This window comes from Siphateles boraxobius, unplaced genomic scaffold (genome assembly GCF_051911475.1).
Source record: "Siphateles boraxobius isolate OS27281-9 unplaced genomic scaffold, OSU_SipBor_1 30, whole genome shotgun sequence".
In the NCBI taxonomy this organism is placed as follows: Eukaryota; Metazoa; Chordata; class Actinopteri; order Cypriniformes; family Leuciscidae; genus Siphateles; species Siphateles boraxobius.
Window position 1 is genome coordinate 3301292 of NW_027508920.1, and position 18205 is coordinate 3319496.

General features: G+C 38.5%; 1 long non-coding RNA gene across 1 annotated transcript; it reads left to right on the forward strand.

Annotated features, from left to right (window-relative positions):
* Positions 1–1251: 1251 nt before the first annotated feature.
* LOC143757197 (uncharacterized) lies at positions 1252–15301 on the forward strand. The gene is made up of 5 exons (XR_013210436.1): positions 1252–1336; positions 9258–9321; positions 9454–9574; positions 12123–12223; positions 14467–15301. It is a non-coding gene; the product is annotated as an uncharacterized LOC143757197 (long non-coding RNA).
* The last annotated feature ends 2904 nt before the right edge of the window (positions 15302–18205 follow it).

The window sequence follows — 18205 nt, forward strand, 5'->3', positions numbered from 1 at the left end:
TGTCACAGCAGCATTGAGGTGGTAGGATAGGTTGTAGGGCTCACAATCTGTAAACATGTATATAGTTAATTTTAGAATACAATTTTGATCGACAAGACACTTGTTTCCTGTGTTGGCTTATTTATAAATATGTATGTAGATGATCAATTTCTTATGTATTTGTGTAATTTATCTGTGCATATATATATATATATATATATATATATATATAAATAAATGAAGACTAAAGATCCAAAAGCCTCTAAGTGCCACCTGAAATTTTCTTCTAGAATGATAACTTTTTTTATCAAGCTTGTATTTCTGTGTTCAGTTTCAATTTAATGTCAATGAAAATGACCTATTAATTGCTATTAAAGTGAAATTACTGAACCTAAATACACAAGCTTGATAAAAATGCTCATTTTAGAAGATTTCTGATGGCACAGAGGCTTTTACATCTATCGTCTTCACACATGTATGTGTATTGTATCTGATCGCAGTGTGTTATCCTACTGTCCACCATGGTGACCCTCAGTGTGTGTGTGAGTGAATATACAGTATATGCATACACACACACTGCTTGTGTGAATGATAATAATATCACAAGCAAATTACCATAAATCAACATCTGTGTTCACAGATATGTGTGCGTGTGTGTTTTTTCCCGGAGGTAAAATGTATTAGCTAAATAAATGATGATAACTTACTTACGTTATTTGAGAAATTACACAAAAGCTCTCGACGAAGGCGTCATCTGCGAGCAGCTGACCGACGACTCCTCTGAATTGTAAGCTCGAACGATGTAAAAACGGCCAAAGCAGAACTAAACACACTGCTCGAAGTTGGTGCAGTCAGTGGAATGGGCTCTTTAAATTTTCGCGCTGATGTGATAGTGCACGTCACGTGACAATAGAGATCGCTAAGACATGTGACCAACTGGGCTGCAACGTCATCAGAACGCAAAGAATTATGGGTATGTTTGGCCCGTTTACATGGGCTGGCACATAGATATCAGGCTTGTTCGACTTGAACCGGCGCTGCACAGACCGATCGGTTGATGACATCAAAGTACCGCGAGAGCGATTAGAGAGCAGACGGCTCCTTATGCTTTTGAATCGCTCTCGCGGTACTTTGATGTCATCAACCGATCGGTCTGCGCAGCGCCGGTTCAAGTCGAACAAGCCTATCATATAGAGACTAGATGCCCTATTGGCCGCTGTGGCGCAAGAAATGCGGCCGCCATATTAAGCAGGTCATACTCCTATTTGCGTTGCATAGCAGCAGTAGATTTCAGAGCACTGTGCAGCATATTCCTGCTCAAATCGGCGGACCATCACTCGGGGATTACTTTACACAAGTAAGATTTAACATTACCGTACTATTAGTTGTATTTTGTGAACAAAATATTCAATGTGTCCTGTATCGTAGCTACGTGTATGACCTTTGCAGCAAAAAACCCGCGTGAAAATCCGTTCGGTTTTCAGTGAGATATGATTAATTAAATGCGCTGGCAGCTCATTGCACCTGCCAAACAGATTACACTGAGCGGAGTGGGTGACCGGTTTAAGATGGCGGCCCCACGGCTCGTCCGCGACAATAGGCAGTAGCGGTCGATAGGGCGTCTATCTCTATATGATGTCTATGGGCTGGCATGGCAGGCTAGTGTTCTGGCCCATTTTTTTACGTTCTATGGTTCTGGCATGAAAAAAAATAGCGTGAAAACAGAATATAATCCTACAAAATGCAGCGGGCTAAAGAAAACATTGTCGGACCATACCAGAAAACTGTCGTCCGTTCAAACGTATGCTAATGTTTTAAGCACCACACTCCTCGCTCTCTCTCATCTATCTTCATGCAGTCAGAATTCATGTCAAGATTGCAATGCATGCTGGAGTGTGTGTGTGAGAGAGAGAGAGAGAGAGAGAGAGAGACAGACAGACAGACGCGATCGAACTGTGTGTTTGCGAGTTTGTGTGTGTGTGAGAGAGAGACGCGATCGAACTGTGTGCGTGTGTGAGAGAGAGAGAGAGAGAGAGAGAGAGACGCGATCGAACTGTGTGCGTGTGTGTGTGAGAGAGAGAGAGAGAGAGAGAGAGAGAGACGCGATCGAACTGTGTGTTTGCGAGTTTGTGTGTGTGTGTGAGAGAGAGACGCGATCGAACTGTGTGCGTGTGTGAGAGAGAGAGAGAGAGACGCGATCGAACTGTGTGCGTGTGAGAGAGAGAGAGAGAGAGAGAGAGAGAGAGAGAGAGAGAGAGAGAGAGAGAGAGAGAGAGAGAGACGCGATCGAACTGTGTGTGTGTGTGTGTGTGAGAGAGAGAGGGAGACGCGATCGAACTGTGTTGTGTGTGTGTGTGTGAGAGAGAGAGAGGCGCGGGCGCGAATCGCGCGATCGAACAGTGGAAACATAAAAACATACTCCGTTATTTTGTTCATAGAGATTATCATTAAAACTGCAAAGTGTTAACTTATATCTGTGTAACTTACACTCGCAATAAAACACAACATTGCGCTTTTGTCACACAACTCAAGCTGTAACCTACAACTGTCACCCAACCAAACACATACAGTTTTAAAAGCAACATATTTATCCAACCCCATTTCAAAAAAGTTTGTCATCTTTTGGACATTAATCATATTGCATTGGTTTTCATTTCTTTTCTTCAGAGCAGTTACATATTCTACATTGATTAAAAAAGAAAATCAAATGTGTTTTTAATGGTAGTATTATTTTATACGAAAATCAATTATTTACCATTCAGACGAGAATAAAGTTAGGGTTCCTTAAAATTAAGGAAAACAAATATATTGATTCGTTCTTAAAGGATAATTCAGGTATTTAGCATTTTGAGTCTATTTTCTAGTTAGTTTTGGATGAACTAAGTTAGAGTGGTGGGTAGAATTTTGACGATGGTCCTGTCTCGACTTTTTGAATCTTTTAGAATCGCCTCTGACCGCTTCAGAGTGGCTGTCTACGAGCATACACAAACATGTCCTTAAAACAACCCTTAACGTTCGTTTTCAAAACTGTGCAAGAAGGACTATTGCGGTTTATAACACAGCAGGTAGACGGCATCTTGAACACTGCGTTCTTCCCTCCATGCAATCAAGTCTGGCGCCTTCTGTTTGTGCCGCGGATTCCCAAAATGCTTTGCGTTCACCACTGGTAAAACGTCACGATGACGTCACATTAGCAATCTCTATACAAACATGGCGCATAGTACGTCCGGACCAGAGCCATTGAAAGAAAGAGTTGCGACACGCTACTAAAATAAAACACACACCCAAGTACTTTTTAAGCTATTATTGCATTTTGTTAATGTCAGTTTTGCATTTGGAGAGGCAGGGTGACAACGAAATACTGTATATTCTGTCACAGCTGACGAAGATCGCGCTAGCTAACTAGCTAGCAGACAGGGCTTGAAAATTGGTTGAAACAGCCAACATAAAATATAAATAATTACGCTATGCATGTACAAATGAAGACCAGTATAAGCATCGCAAAGAGCCTCTGATACAATATAGACAGTTGACAATTCATAAGAGGTCGATATTTCAGAAACTTGTTACCTCTGGAACAACTCGACGCGCAGCATTCACCACTCAAAACTCACGCCAACACGTCACATAATGAAAAGCTAGTATATCCCAAAAATTCAATTAAATAAAAGTTGCTTTAAAGGTGGTAGCGATTCATTACATTGATTATTACGTTGACACTTAAATGGCTTGCATATAATAGCATTTTTTTCTGAGGAGTAGCAGAAAGGCATTAATACGTTTTTGTGTTTATTTTTGGATGGAAATGGGGTGCTCCCATAACGTAGAATACATTTACTATGGAGTCAAAATAATGCCATAGTTTTGCAAAAGAATAAAGTATCGCAAAAGAAAATAAAGTTTTGCAAAACAAAAATAAAGTATTGAGCAAAGAAAAAAATGTTTTACTCACAAAAATAAAGAATGGCAAAGGGGGAAAAAAGTACTGAGAAAAAAATATATATATATTTTTGCAAACAAAAATAAAGAATAAAAAAATTAAAAAAAGTACTGCAAAAAAAAGATATAATTAATTGCAAAATAAATGACAGCTGTAATCCTATTTTATCTCTGCAACATATTTTCCATACTCACACCCCACTGAGCAAGCGACGTCTGTGGACATACAAAACAGGTTGATATCACGTCCATCCGTCCAGGCCATGATCTGAACGTCCATTGACAGCCAGAATTAGTCGATTAATGACACTGAGAAATTATGTCCCATCAGGCCATAATCTAAACGTCCACTGACAGCCAGAATTAGTCGAGAACAGACGTTCATACTGGCTATAAACTGGACGTCCGTTGACATCCAGAAAAAGTCAATACACGACTTGAATAAAGATGTACAATCTGGCCACAATCTAAACGTCCGTTGACATCCAGAATTAGTCGAGAACAGACGTTCATACTGGCTATAATCTGGACGTCCGTTGACATCCAGAATTAGTCGATGAATGACGTGAATAAAGATGTCCAATCTGGCCACAATATACACGTCCACTGACATCCAGAACTAGTCGAGAACAGACGTTCATACTGGCTATAATCTGGACGTCCATTGACATCCAGAATTAGTCGATGAATGACGTGAATAAAGATGTCCAATCTGGCCACAATATACACGTCCACTGACATCCAGAACTAGTCGAGAACAGACGTTCATACTGGCTATAATCTGGACGTCCGTTGACATCCAGAATTAGTCGATGAATGACGTGAATAAAGATGTCCAATCTGGCCACAATCTAAACGTCCGTTGACATCCAGAATTAGTCGATGAATGACGTGAATAAAGATGTCCAATCTGGCCACAATCTAAACGTCCGTTGACATCCAGAATTAGTCGAGAACAGACGTTCATACTGGCTATAATCTGGACGTCCGTTGACATCCAGAATTAGTCGATGAATGACGTGAATAAAGATGTCCAATCTGGCCACAATATACACGTCCCCTGACATCCAGAATTAGTCGATGAATGACGTGAATAAAGATGTCCCATCAGGCCACAATCTAAACGTCCACTGACAGCCAGAATTAGTCGAGAACAGACGTTCATACTGGCTATAAACTGGACGTCCGTTGACATCCAGAAAAAGTCAATACACGACTTGAATAAAGATGTACAATCTGGCCACAATCTAAACGTCCGTTGACATCCAGAATTAGTCGAGAACAGACGTTCATTCTGGCTATAATCTGGACGTCCGTTGACATCCAGAATTAGTCGATGAATGACGTGAATAAAGATGTCCAATCTGGCCACAATATACACGTCCACTGACATCCAGAACTAGTCGAGAACAGACGTTCATACTGGCTATAATCTGGACGTCCATTGACATCCAGAATTAGTCGATGAATGACGTGAATAAAGATGTCCAATCTGGCCACAATATACACGTCCACTGACATCCAGAACTAGTCGAGAACAGACGTTCATACTGGCTATAATCTGGACGTCCGTTGACATCCAGAATTAGTCGATGAATGACGTGAATAAAGATGTCCAATCTGGCCACAATCTAAACGTCCGTTGACATCCAGAATTAGTCGATGAATGACGTGAATAAAGATGTCCAATCTGGCCACAATCTAAACGTCCGTTGACATCCAGAATTAGTCGAGAACAGACGTTCATACTGGCTATAATCTGGACGTCCGTTGACATCCAGAATTAGTCGATGAATGACGTGAATAAAGATGTCCAATCTGGCCACAATATACACGTCCTCTGACATCCAGAATTAGTCGATGAATGACGTGAATAAAGATGTCCCATCAGGCCACAATCTAAACGTCCACGGACATCCAGAACTAGTCGAGAACAGACGTTCATACTGGCTATAATCTGGACGTCCATTGACATCCAGAAAAAGTCAATAAACGACTTAAATAAAGATGTCCAATCTGGCCACAATCTAAACGTCCGTTGACATCCAGAATTAGTCGAGAACAGACGTTCATACTGGCTATAATCTGGACGTCAGTTGACATCCAGAATTAGTCGATGAATGACGTGAATAAAGATGTCCAATCTGGCCACAATATATACGTCCACTGACATCCAGAATTAGTCGAGAACAGACGTTCATACTGGCTATAATCTGGACGTCCATTGACATCCAGAAAAAGTCAATAAACGACTTGAATAAAGATGTCCAATCTGGCCACAATCTAAACGTCCGTTGACATCCAGAATTAGTCGATAAATGACAGAAAATATGTTAATCGAAACATCAACATATAAAAAAAAAAGACTTTCACGATGGCTATAACCAGAATTGACAGTAAAAAAGAAAAATGAAAAGAAAAATGGCAGTGGTGAAGAGCATGGCTAAAGGCTGATTTTTATTTTTTTTAATTATTAAATGCTTGAAGAAAACTACAACAAAACACAAAAACATTAACAACCATCGTCATTGTCATAACATTACCACCGTACTCCAGAGTCCCTCAGTCCAAACTAATTTCCTATATCTTTCAATCCAGATTAAGTGCCAAGTCCTTAAACACAGCCAGTGTTCTTACAGAAAGAAGGGTAATGTCATTCTTAAGTCTTTTGAGAGAGCACTTATCAAACCTACAATTAACTTAAAGGTATTTCTCTCATTTTGTTAGTATTTATGAGGTAAAGTTCAAACTTTTTTTCCACGGAATGTCACTTACAGAACCATTCCAATAAGAAATATAGGCTACATATGGCATAGAAACGGACTCCTACCGAAACAAGACAAAATTTTCTTGTTGTTTTTTTATTTAGATGAAGAAAGGCATGATTTACCTACAAACGTCTTACACAGATCCACTGAGCAACAAAGAGATGGAAAAAGAAAATCCTTTATAAAACATGATAACTCCTTGTGGCACTGCATCAGCCAGATTGCAAACTCTTTTGGAGTAACAGGAATTCCATGCTTTACCAAGAACTAAGAATAATTACAAATTGAACCATTTTGATTGAAAAGTTGAGATACAAAAATAATTCCGTTACCCATCAAAGAAAATAGATTTATGTTTATACAGTAGGTCCTTATTCCAAATTATATATAAGAGGGACGACATTTGCCTAAAGGAATAATTTGACGGGGTTATTCATTATTATAATTGTAAGATTTTAAACCCCCTAGTTTGGAAAAACATAACATTAGGATCAGATTCCAGATAGAGGCGGGCTTAATAAAGTTTTTTATCCAATTTATTTTAAAGGTGTTGTTTAAAGTGCTAAAATCAAGAAAGTTTACCCCCCCCCCCCCCCTTCTCAATGGATTTACAGATTTTCTGACAAAATGGCTAAATGCTGCATTTATGTTTCTGCTTCAAATCAAGGACATACTCCCGCAGACCCGTCTGCGTAGCTGCGAACCCCCCTCCGAGCCCCGCCGTACCTCGACGTGTGCACCTCCAAAAATGTGTAACCCTATCGTTGAGGCAGGCCCCAAGGACTTTGTCAACTCGTCCTGTATGTTGATAGTCGGTGTTAAGCAGCCTACTGTGGGGTGTAGCAGTCACTGAATTTTTGCAAATAAACTCACACATATTTTGGTTACAATAACGGTTATTCGTTTGTAATATGTAACATTTTGAAATTAGCCCTTCGCCAGCAAGCAGGTTTTTTTTGGGCAGTTTTTAAAGTTTGCTTGATAACATAAACTGGCAGACACCTTGCAAATAACCTCACACTTATCACCTAGCGTTATCTGCATTTATTATCACCTTTCGCATTATGCGAAAGGGTCGCGAGCGCCTTAGCTGCGTGGAGTTGACGCTAGCTAAGTGTGTCGATGTAGGCCTATGCATAATGTTTTTTTTATCACTATTGTGTATTGCATTCAACCACTGTAAAAAAAAAGAAAGAAAAAAAAGTAGGAATTTACAGGTAACGGTCTCTATTTTTATTTACAGAATTTTGCCATTTTTTCATTATACAGTGAATATTTTAAAGATATTTGCTGCAATTTAATGGTCCACAATTAAATTTACAGGTAATTGTCTGTATTTTACAGGGTTATTATGTGTAATTTTACATAAAATATTAAGTAATATTTTACAGATTCTTTCTGTGAAATTAGAAAACAAAGAAAAGAAGGTAGGCCTATAACTGCAGAAATCAGGAGTCATTTAACATTTCCTTGAAGATCATTAAGCATGTGGGTGTTAAAGGGAGTTTTAAGGTTAAATAATATTTGTACATACAGTAGGCTACAGTAGGCAGACCTATTGAATCCCAGCCGGCACATGACCGACCTTCAACGTTGAAATGGTTGAAATAATATTAAATGGTTGAAAAAGGTTAACAAAAACACTTCTAAATCAACGTTGACATTTTTTTACAAGATCTGTACGTTGAAACAACGTAATGTTTTCAACGCCATACAACAGAAATATCTGCATTTTAAAGTATTATCATGATAATTAGCATTTAATGGTTTTTTGATCATAACTCTTCAATGTATGTTAAAATATAATTATTATCATTAAAAATAATAGTTTCACCCTCAAGAGAGCAGTACAGCAGAAATCTTTTGCCTTGTGTGATTTTGTGTGAATTTACAATTTCGTCCGCTTGCCAAAAAGTTTACACTTTGAGTTTACACTTATGTTCTTTGAGCATGATTGGTTAATCTGTCTGTCTTCCAGGAAACTGTCCAATGAGAATGTGCGCGCTCTGCGCGCCTATTTTAAGTTTGAAAATACGTCCGTTACTCGGTCCGTCGGTCGGTGTGAGCAGCTGGTGTTTGCGTTGTGATTACTCGGTCAGACCTCGATGGATTATTTTATATCTGCTTGTTAAATTCTTAAATTTTGAGTTGATAAGTCAATGAAGAACAAACGCTGGAATGTGAACAGAGGAAGCTGGGTCGTATGTGGTCTGTAAAAAAAATACTGGCGATATCAGGTAAGAAAACATTTTTCAGTCCACATGGATACGGGCTTACTGAAACCAAACGTCATAAGATAACGTTAAATAAGTTATCTCTGTGTGTGTTTTTGTACTGCTTCACCATTAGCGCGATATTAGCACGTATTTCGATGTAACATTAGTACCATCTGACATTGCTGTGTTGTGTTAATGTTCTTGTCAGCTAACTTAACGAAACGCATGAGAAGTAAAAAAAAGCGTGGGAATGAGTAGTGATAAAACCGTCATTTATTCGTTAGAAGTATGTTTACATAACCTCTTCAAACACTGATAACGATATTGAAAAGATATTTGTTTACTTTTTTTTTAGATCAAGAAATAAATTTTTAATCGGTGGAGAACACCCAACAGAAAGACCCATTCACCACCTTACAGTAAGTCAATTTTACCCACTGTTCGAAAACCTACACTGGGATTAAGTATGATTTTCATCTTTAAAAGACATTTAACGTTACTGATAGAAAGTCTGAGTGACTTTTTGTCCTTTTGTCTTTCTTCTGTTGAAGTGGTGCATTGAAAGGGGATTCATCATGTCACCTTCATCAGTCCTTTATTTAATTCACTGGAAAACATTGAGGGAAAGGTGGAGGAGTATTCTTTAGCTGCTACATTGCACTATCACTTCTGGTAAGTATTCATTGACATTTTGTTTTTTATTTTATTTTACTTATTTAATAAATTACTTTTAATTAGTAAAATTTATGGTTAGGATTCTGAATTAAAACAGTGTAATGTTTCTCCACAAATATTATCAGAAATATACGGACATTACAGAGCCCTCAGGGGTCAGGCAAAAATTGTTGAAACAATATAAACCTGCATTGAAAGATATAAGTCAAAGAGCAACAGACCACTACCCTCTCAGCTTAAAGGGTTAGTTCACCCAAAAATGAAAATTAAGTCATTAATTACTCACCCCCATGCTGTACCAACCCCGTAAGACCTTCGTTCATCTTCGGAACACAAATGAAGATATTTTTGATTAAATCTGAGAGGTGGATCACTGCTACATAGGCTGCCAGAGGGAATGAAACTTGACGGCCCAGAAAGTCATTAAAGAACATGTTTAAATATTCCATGTGCCTACAGTGGCTCAACTATAAGTTTATCAAGCGACGAGACTACTTTTTTCCGAAAAAAAAAACATAAATAACGACTTTATTCGACTATTCCTTTTCTTCCTTTGTGGGCCTGAGACGAGAGTTCAAGAGATTTCCACGACGCATGCGCGAGAACTGAGAAGAGGACGTTCTTCTTCTAATACTTCTTGTTCAGTTCTCGCGCATGCGTCGTGGAAATCTCTTGAACTCTCGTCTCAGGCCCACAAGGAAGAAAAGGAATAGTCGAATAAAGTCGTTATTTATGTTTTTTTTTTTTTTCGGAAAAAAAGTATTCTCGTCGCTTGATAAACTTATAGTTGAGCCACTGTAGGCACATGGAATATTTAAACATGTTCTTTAATGACTTTCTGGGCCGTCAAGTTTCATTCCCTCTGGCAGCCTATGTAGCAGTGATCCACCTCTCAGATTTAATCAAAAATATCTTCATTTGTGTTCCGAAGATGAACGAAGGTCTTACGGGGTTGGTACAGCATGGGGGTGAGTAATTAATGACTTAATTTTCATTTTTGGGTGAACTAACCCTTTAACACCACAATTAGTTGATTTCTTCATCTGTTTTAAGGATGAAATCATGACCTTATGATTATATTAACCGTAACTGACACATGGGTGTAATATTACATTTTTTACAATTCCAGCTCGGGGCTCTGAAGAATCGCTTGTGTAAATTTTCATCTGAATACATCAAATAGGTGTTTTAGAATGGATAGTCGTGTTGTATACTTTGTTTTCTACATACAGTAGGCAGGCCTATTGAATCATAGTCTTTTAATCTTGTCTTGCAAATAGATGCTCATTTTGATCATCATTTGTATTATTCTCCCCTAATTGTATGTATTTTTGATGTATTTTATGAATATTTTTCCAAATCTGCGTTGCTGCACGTTGCGTGGTTTTGTGTGTGTGTGTGTTTAACACTTAAATAAAGTCGTTATTTTTGTTTGTTTTTTGTGCACAAAAAGTATTCTCGTCGCTTGATAAACTTAAGGTTGAGCCACTGTAGTCACTCGGACTATTATATTTATATTTCAATCCCTTAGAAGCCTATGGAGGAGTGATCTAGCTTTCAGATTTATTCAAAAATATCTTAATTTGTGTTCCGAAGATGAACGAAAGTCTTTTCGAAACGAAAGGAGAGTAATTACTGACAGAGTTTACATTTTGGGGTGAACTATCCCTTTAAGCTCCGGTCGATTTATGCAAACTGCTCCTCAGATCTCTGCAGGGTAAATCCAGACAGCTAGCTAGACTATCTGTCGCACGACTAAAACAACTTTTGAACGTGCACGTTCCACCAAAAGAAATTCTTTCCCGAGGCTATTTTGCAGCTGCACCATGGCTTTGCCTCATGCTTAGCGACGCCCAAGACGATTGTGATTAGTTTAGAGAAGTGCCAATAAACCACGTTTTTCTCCAATCCCAGAATGCCGCGCCGAAAATGCGTACATGCTAGAAATAGAACTGACACTTATTTTTCACGCCATGACATATTAATGTTTGAAAGTCTCTAGGTTTTGACCTAAATGGAGATATAAATGTAATTGCACCTGTCAATACAGAACAAAATATTCTGTAGCCTATTTTGCCGTCAATACTTCCAAAGTTGTCTTCAAATCAAATCAGTATTTGTTTAACATGAAGTGTACTACTGCTTGAGTGCAGTAAATCAATTGGAAAGACAAGTCTAGCAGCAGCAGCGCAGCATCAGACACGTTTCTGGTGTGCAAAGACATAGAAAACGCCACAGCCACACAACAGAAACGCCAGGCTCATGCGACGCAGCCAGTGTGTAGCCAGCCTAAGGCTGACGCTGGCTAATTTATGCAGCCCTATGTCCATCTCAGCCAAGCAAGAGGTCTGATGTATGTAGAGATCTGTATGGTTATATTGTCGTTTTCAGTGGAAGGTAAAAATAGTATGGCTGTGCATAATGCCAATGCTCTCTATCAAAATCACTGTTTGTTTTTTGTAATTTATTTTGAATTCCTGCAGAAAAAAGTTAAGTGCGTGTGTGTGTAATAATTGCATGTTATTTTTGTCTTGGATTGGATTAGGCTCTTCACCAATAAGCTGATGACCCTATTCAATATGAAGGGGAAGGGCAAAAAAGATGAAATTAGAATTGAAGACAAGAAATTGTTTTCAGCAATAAAAGGTAAGCTTCATATTATGGTAATAAAAAAAAGTGTGTGTGTGTAAATATATATATATTAGGGCTGTTTTCGACTAAGGATTTTCATAGTCGAATCTGATTCGTTAGATTTTGCCGTAGTCGACTGATAGTCGAACCTTTTTTTTTCTTCTTTTTTTTAGATGGCAGCTAGACGTTTGGTTGAATAACTGTTCGTCTGTTATAGGACAACTCGCTCTACGTTTATTTAAAATGAACAGCAAGACAACTAGAAGTGAATGTGCTTTCCATTAAATTAATCCTTAACAAAAAAACGTTGCAATGAACACACAGTAAATCACACACAGTAAACAAAACCTTAACAAAAAAAACTTTGCATTGAACTTTGGAATTTAGACACGCAAACTGCGTGCCGGTGCGGTGAGACGTAGCCTACATGCTCGGGCAGATTCGGCTTGAAGTCGTTCATCCTCGGATGCGGCGTCGCGCGCGCTGTTACAAAAAAAGCTGTGCACACAGCCAAGCGAAATGGGGTCTTGCCGGTCTTGCGCACCCAACGCGTAATTTTTTGCCGTCCGCACCTTCGCGCTCGTGCGGACGCGTCGAGTATAAACAAGGCTTTACTCCGTGTCAGCGCGCGCTCTGATCGGTAAAGGTGCACAGACCTCTCCTGAATCATCTCCAGCATTCAGCCTCCGATCGCACCACTAACTCCGCCTCCGTTTCCCTAGTAAGATGATATTAGTATTTAAACATTCTCTATGATAAAAAATGTTTGTAAAAAATATTTTAATAGCACGGTTTTGGCGGTTATAGAGTTCTAATGACGGTGTTCAACTATAACTGTTGTTCTCACGGTTATATAATAATCGTCACACCCCTGGTTACATAACACTTCCCTACTATTCGACTATGAGGTTCATAATCGAATCAGACCTCTCCGAATCTAATCCTCGACTATTAGAAGTCACTATTAGCTGTCAACTTTAGTCGTTTAGTCGACTAATCGGTCGATGCCATCTTGGTCGACTGACATTCTCATTGGTCGACCAGTTGCAATTTTTTTTTTTTTACCAATAGAAATAAATTTTCTTTGATTTACTCCTTGATATTTATTCCTTTATAAGCAGTTATATATTACTGTATTAATTAGCCTATGTTTTATCCCAAACTTTAAATGCTGTAATTTAGGCTATGTTTTATCCCAAACTTTAAATGCTGTAATTTAGGCTATTTTGTAACAGCGCGACAGTTTAGCGCACACACGTAGAACACTCGGGAACCGCACCTGTGGCTGGCTGCAGTGCTGCTGCGGCGCGGAGGCGCTTGGAAAAAAACGAGCTTCCATTATGAGCGCACATACCATGGGCCTACATTTGAAATAACGAACTTGAGCGCACAAAAGGCGCAATATGTGAGCAGGCCCTTTAACGGCTTTATTATGCTGACTCAATAGATCGTGTTTTCTTATGTTTTTATTTGTACACTTGACACGTTTGAAAATAGCCTAAATAATGTAACAAAACGAAAATAAAACGATATGCCTTCCTAATACAGACTATTATTATTAGGATTGTTTTTTAGGCTATTTGGGTTTTTTGTGTGTTTGTTTTAAAACGCCTAGATCGGCTGGACAAAAGTTAACCCATAGCTTCGAAAGTAAAGAAGAATATACAGCCTGTATAAACGAGAGCTTTTGTTTTGTTAGGATTTTTCATTATTTGGCTGCTAAAAGTAATATTTTTTGTAGTGTGTTGTGTGGTCAGGTGCGCGATTGTGACTGTCACTATAGACCTAGGACAGAGCTCCTCACTTTGCAGTTAAAAAAAAAATCACTTAATTTTCAAAGAATTGTATTATTATTATAGTTTTATGTATTATTGATGTTTTTTCGTTGTTGTTTTATAAATGCTCTATGACAATTGTTTAATAAATGTTCAATCAAAATGCAAAAAATCGCGGTTTATTTATTTATTTATTTATTTCAGTCGACTGATCGTTGCGCAGGACAGGACTTTGGTCGACTAAGGATTTCTTTGGTTGACTACAGCCCTAATATATATGTGTTTGTGTGTGTGTGTGGAATGCTTAATATCAGGCTCGATGTAATTTGACTTGATTTGTGATTTAATAGCGATTTCATTTAATTGATTCGAGTACTCGAATTTTCATCTATGTATACTATGCATCTCTGCTGCAAGCTAAACCACAACAGTGGCATTTGTATTTATTTATTTTACATGTGGATTTTTTTGCTTTGATTGTAGCTGCTGTCATGAAATGGGACCCAGCTGCTACAGAGGCCCAAATAAAGTCTGCTGCATCTCATCATCTGAAGCATGCCTGTTTGGTGGTGGCTATAAATGAATAGCCTTATTGTGCCTATTGTGGACCTTATAGCAGCCACATTTTTTTAATTGTTTATTTTATTTATAACTTTACTAGGGGTGTCACGATTCTCCAAATCCTCGATTCGATTACATTTTCGATTCAAAGGTCACGGTTCGATTCGATTCTTGATTTTTTTACATTTATTTTTTTAAAGCCAAAACCGGCCAATCAGGATGCTCTCTGTCTTACATGCGCTTCATGAGGCGCACGCGCAAGGTCTCTCGCTCTCTCCCTCTCTGCCGTGGGCGCGCTATACGGTTTGGAGCACAGTTTTTTCTGTCTCTCATGCTCGCTCACTCTAGATTCCGGGAGTTTTAATTAATTTGCAGGCATCAGGGAGCTGCTATCAATATGCGGGAGACTTGGGATGTCTGCAAACTGTGGCTTTTTTGAAGCGCGAACGTTGTCAACATAACTCACTGGAAATACAAAAAACTTCCAGCACTTCAACACGCGTGTTTTTTCGGCTTGGCACGCCGATCGGACGTGACATGGGGGCATGGCAGCATCGACAATTCCATTTTTTAATTCGATGTTCGAGATTGTGAATTAATTTGAATCGATTTCGATTTAAAATCAAAATCGTGACACCCTTAAACTTTACTGTTCTGGCTTTTAAGTTTTATTATGTTATCTTGTTAATTTATACTTTACTGTTCTGGTTTTAAGTTTGTGTAAATTTGGTAATAAAAATATATTTTGAGATTTAAATAATTGATTTCTTGGAGTGATCAGTTTGGTTTACAGGAAAATGGTAAGCAGTTTATTACAATTATATTGATAAGATATAAAAATGCAAGACTAGTATATACACTACACAGTTATTCAATTGAATATTCAATATTATCAATATTCTTTAAAATATAATTTAGGTCTGCGTGTCTGCAATTTCATGACACGACAACCATTAACAATGAGTAATTGGGGTTTTCTCAGTGAAAACTAACTCACTGACACTGATTTGAAGTAAACATTTTTTAAAGTAGGATCCTTGCAAATATGCACAGATGGGATTACAATGTCAGTATGGGTCTTGAACAGTCTTTGACATTTCTACTACAGAAAATGTGTCTAATACAACTTTTATTCTGGCTGCCTTTAGATGTCTTAACAATTATGTCTGTAGCACGTCTTTAATTGACGTCTAAACAATGTCCTGAAAAGACGTATAAAAACCTTCATTCTGGCTCCTATGAGGACGTCTTCTGGATGTCTAAAAATTACGTCTATAGAACGTCTTTAATTGACGTCCAAACAATATCCTGAAAAGACGTATAAAAACCTTCATTCTGGCTCCTGTGAGGACGTCTTTTGGATGTCTAACAATTACGTCTATAGCACGTCTTTAATTGACGTCTAAACAATGTCCTGAAAAGACGTATAAAAAACTTTAATTCTGGCTCCTGTGAGGACGTCTTTTGGATGTCTAACAATTACGTCTATAGCACGTCTTTAATTGACGTCTAAACAATGTCCTGAAAAGACGTATAAAAAACTTTCATTCTGGCTCCTGTGAGGACGTCTTTTGGATGTCTAACAATTACGTCTTTTAGACGTCTTTAATTGACGTCTAAACAATGTCCTGAAAAGACGTATAAAAAACTTTCATTCTGGCTCCTGTGAGGACGTCTTTTGGATGTCTAACAATTACGTCTATAGCACGTCTTTAATTGACGTCTAAACAATGTCCTGAAAAGACGTATAAAAAACTTTCATTCTGGCTCCTGTGAGGACGTCTTTTGGATGTCTAACAATTACGTCTTTTAGACGTGTTCTAGACGACTTTTTGCTCGCTGGGACCTAACTAAGTTATTTGCAATGCTGCGTTTCAGTCAAGCGTGTGAAACCTGAGACAGGAAGGACAGGATATGGGGTGGCAATACCTGCAAAAGGTATAGGAATTAATAGAAGAACATCAGATTTTTTAGGAGTATATACAGTGGAAATGGTGGCAGTGTTAGTTGCGTTAAGGTGGGTGGAAAAAACAAGGCAAGAAAAGGTGCTGATATGCTCTGATTCATCCTCAGTCCTTGTGAGTTTAAGGTATTTTCATTCTAAGAGCCGTCAGGATGTATTGTATGAAGTCCTTCAGTCAGTTACAAGGATAACAAATCAAGGAGGACAGGTACAATTTATGTGGGTTCCAGCACATGTAGGGGTGAAAGGGAATGAGCAGGTGGATGAATTGGCAAAGAGGGCTTTAACGAAGGAACATATAGAAATGCAAATTAAAATAAGTAAAGCAGAGGTCAAAAGTATTATCTGGGAAAAAACTAACCAAATGTGGCAAGAAAGGTGGGACAGAGAGGAGAAAGGAAGGCATTTATATCAAATTCTAAAGAGTGTAAAAATAACTAGGTTAGGAGGTGGGCACAGGAGAGAAGAAACTGTAATGACAAGGTTAAGGCTGGGGCACTGTGCTTTAAACAAATCACTGAAAATGATAGGAAAACAGGAAGAGGAGTCAGTGGAGCACATAATTATAAGATGTAGGAGGTATGAGGTACAGAGAATTATAATGAGGAATAATTTGAGGGAATTAGGGGTGCAGGAATTAACATTAAAAGGATTGTTGAATATAGGTGACAGAGCACAGGTTAGAATATTGTTCACTTTTTTAAGGGAAACTGGTTTGTTTGATAGGTTATGAGGATAAATAGGGATATAGGAAAGTGTGTAGGGCAATTAATGAAAGTGAGTGTGTGTTGAGGATGGAATTTTTTTTTTTTTTTTTTTTGTGGAAACCAGATTCTAAGCCTAATGTCTGATTCACACTCCGGAGCAGAAGGTGGCGGTAATGCACCAAAAGCTGGTTGCCAACCGCCGTTAAAAACAAAGAAGAAGAAGAAGTCAAGCGTGTGCTTGCAATACCGGGTTTCCTCAAGGGGGTAATCCATCAGCCGGAAGTTGAAGCTGCCTCCGGGGGGCGATATTTTTTTTCACAGGATGGTAGGGGAAGACTCATGAATATTCACTAGGGAACTCATGCCTGATTGGTCTTAACCCCAGTGACTGGTAGGTTTAGGGGCGGGGTTAGGGGGTAGGTCATCAGACCAATCAGACATGAGTTCCCTAATGAATATTCATGAGTCTTCCCCTACCATCCTGTGAAAAAAAATATCGCCTCCGGGGGCCGCCATTGTAGCTGGCTATCACCTGCTGTTAGCATCCCATTGACTCCCATTCATTTTGGTGTCACTTTGACAGCGAATAACTTTACATCTGAGGCGTCCAAAGACTCCATTTGTCCATTATTTATTTCTAAAGAAACACGACAATGTATAAAAGGCTCCATTACTTTGTGTCTTACGTTATGGCCCCGTAGAAGCCATTCTTGTAAAAATAGGCTAAAAATTGCGTCATAACCACGCGACTTTATGTCGCACAATAGAGACATTACCGTATAGACAAGAGGAGAAGCTCGCAGGCAATCTTTTACTGTCTAAAGTCAGCCCATGGGATAGAGTCCATAAAAGCAACGCGACAAAATATTTCAACAACGTTTTTGATGAATTTGAAATAATTCGAAATAATTTGATATGTGGCAAGTGAATACATATAAAGTAACATTTATCCACGAACTTTAAATTATTTATCTACTTCACCTATATATAT